The following is a 3,240-nucleotide window of genomic DNA, read 5'->3' as shown; positions in this document are numbered from 1 at the left end:
CAGGTGACGACGTTCCGCGCGCTCAGCCCGCAGCAGGGCGATCTCAGCACGAGCCCTACTCAGCTCGTCTAGTGCATGGTCCAGCTCCGTGTTTAGCACGGCGGCTAGGTTGACTGTGCTGCTCAACCTAGGATTGCCCTCACCGATAGGTGAGACAATCACGCCTCCTGTGCTGCCAGATGGACGGCGGGGGTAATACTTCAGGTCAAGACCGTCAGCTACCCCACCGAAAACCGAGCAGTAGTGCGAAAGCGCACGCCGTGCAGCATCTTGCATGGCTGCCCCAGCTGAGTCCCGCTTAGAGATAGAATAGTGCTCTGAGCAGGCCTCCGCACCCTGGAGACTGTTCTCTGGACGGCGCACCAAGCAGGTTGCCTCCCAGCGGTCCGGGTAGACCCCGCGACTGTGCTGGTAGACCACACAGCGATACTCGATGGACCAAGTATGCCGGTTAAGTGCCCGACGTAGCAGGGTGTCGAGCGCATCGTGGAAGTGACACCCGCGAGCAGCGTCACGAGTGATGGGTCGAGCAACCCATCCTTCCGGCTCATGGTTAGCAGAGAAGTCGATGTCGTGGCTCGAGCTGTCGTCGCCACCTCCGTCGTCTGGGTCTCCTCCAGCAGCTACTCCAGAGGCTAGGGCGCCCAGTGGTGGTGCAGGGGGCGCCTCCAGAGGAAGCACGGGGGAGCAGCTCCTCACGGACTCTATCTCCTGTTGGAGCGAGAAGGAAGAGCCCTGCTGCTCCTGTCGTCGACGTTCCTGCTCCTCATGCAGGCGGTGGTGCAATCTCTCCAAGTGGCTGGACTGCCCGGCCACGAGACGGCGAAGCGGACGCTCAGCAAGGCGGGAGGGTAAGAAGGGGATGACGGACTTTCGTGCAGTGTGTCTAAGTCGAGCCATCTACAAAAGACATCGCAAGCAAAAGGGTGAGAACAGAATCAATATGACCAGCAAGTAATGAATCATAAGTAAATGAAGGATTAGAATAAAACATGATTTTCAGCAAGGTATAATATATAGTAGAACATAGGTTTGGTCGGTATGACCAACTTTTGAAGGGATATCAAAGTCAAGGCAGGGACAGAGGTCTATAGTCCTTAGAACGACCATTCTATTCTAGGTTAGCGGTCCTACAGTCAGCACGGCTTTGATACCACTTATGTCACACCCGGTTTTAGAAGGCAAACCGAATGCGAACCATGTACGTGCCAGGATCAGTAATTCACGTACACAGCAGTTACATAACATGGACATCATCACACAGTGCTCAAAATAGTATTAAAAAGGGAAATAATAGTCGATTACATCATACGTCTGAGACGTCCATATAGTCCTTACAATAAATCAAAGTGCGAAAACGAAACGTAGATAACCGCGGCCTTCACTGGCAGCCGACTGGGGGTTGCCGCTAACCCACGCCTAGAACTCGTCGTAGTCTTGGAACTCCTGGAAGTCTCCTTCCACAGCTTCATCTTCGCCTGAGCAGTGGTTGCAATGCTGACAACCTGGGGATGGGGGGGTTTGGTGTGTAGAGCAAGGGTGAGTACACATCAACATACTCAGCAAGTATCCTGTTTGGCTGTAGTGGACTAGCTTTATGTGGGGATGAGTCAAGCAGTTGCTTTTAGTTGGCCAGATTATTATTTACTAATAGAAAGCCAGGTTTTAGCATTAACCCAAGTTATTAGCCCGATGTACCCTTTCCAAACGGAAAGAATACCACTTACCAGCACCATAGTCATAACCAAAACCATCGATCTCATAGCCACCTGCACCAAAGTATCTCTGATCAAGTACCACTAATCACTGGAGCTCCCTTGGCCGCTCATAACCGTGAGCACGGCTGATATATCAGTTTTCAAACACTCTGCAGAGGTTGTGCACTTTACCCACAAGCCGTGATTCCCTTTCTGCCCGGAGAGAGCTACTCCCCATTGACCACTACCTAGGTGGCCTAGCAGGACATCACTACGTAGCCTTTACAAAGATTCCCCGGGGCTGTAGCCACCCGTTAGGTTTCCTAAATGCACCGCACTCCTCCCCAAGGGGCGAACCCAAACTTGGCAGAGCGAGCCGCATACACCGAGCCCCATTGACGGCACGACGACTAAGTGAACTACACCCCGGATCCTCTAATTATTCAGCTAAGGGCATCCCATTCCACCCTCATGGTTGCACTGTTTTCCCGGGCGGTCATCCATAGAACAGGTCCTTACGGAGAGGCACTCGAGAAACCGCTCGAGCCCCCTTAAAGGCCACAAGTACAACATCATAATCAGAAGAGGGAAAACAGCGTATCATAGATAATCTCATCATGTTCATTGATTAGAGTTTGAGCAATAGCATAAAGCTAAACAATAATAATCCAACCCAAATAGGTAAACAAGGACATGGATAACAAAAGCTAGTCAATCCTTAGGCATAAATGTGTAAAGCGGGAGGTGAATTAAATAATGAATAGGACAGAGATAGGTCAAAGGACACTTGCCTCCACCAACCGACTGCTGCTCAGGGGCTTCTCCTGTGAGTTCCTCGGGCTCTTCGACCGGATCGTTCTCTATGCGATTGCAAGCACACATACATTCATCCATTCAAATTAGGAAACAAACAGTACACCATACAAGAGAACAAATAAAGTAAATATGCATAAAGTATGACATTGGATATCGCATTCGTTAAGGTTAGAAAGAAACGGGGAAAGGTCTCGCAGGGGTTAAAGCTTATGCACTAATGATTAGTTAAATCATGCGCTCTAGTTCCAATTGGTTCTAACAAAAGAATTAGTTATATGCGCTAACGGAAACCTAGCCCCTTTTTAGTTGATCAACCTTAAGCGAAATGAACAATTGACTATATGAATTGACTAACGTAACGGAATTCTAAATTAAGTTTCCTATTTCATTAACATGAACGATGATTAGCTTGCCCAGAATAAAATAAATAACAATAATAAAAGAAAATAAAATAAAATAAAATAAATAAAAAAGGGGCGGTTGAACCGGCCAGGGGGGCGATTGAACCGGCCAGGGGCAGGGGCGGGGGCAGCCAAGCCGGCGGCGGGCGGCCGAGCTAGGGCAGGGGGGGGCGGTCGAGCTAGGGCAGGGGGCGGCCGAGCTGGGCGCGCAGGGGCGGCTGGGCAGGGGCGGTCGAACCGGCGGGGGGGGGGGCTGGGCCGGCCGAGGCGGCGGCCGAGGCGGCGGCCGAGGCGGCGGCCGAGCCGGCAGCCGAACCGGCGGCCGA

The sequence above is a fragment of the Zea mays genome, chromosome 3 (assembly GCF_902167145.1).
Source record: "Zea mays cultivar B73 chromosome 3, Zm-B73-REFERENCE-NAM-5.0, whole genome shotgun sequence".
Lineage (NCBI taxonomy): Eukaryota > Viridiplantae > Streptophyta > Magnoliopsida > Poales > Poaceae > Zea > Zea mays.
This window is presented reverse-complemented; position numbering follows the sequence as displayed.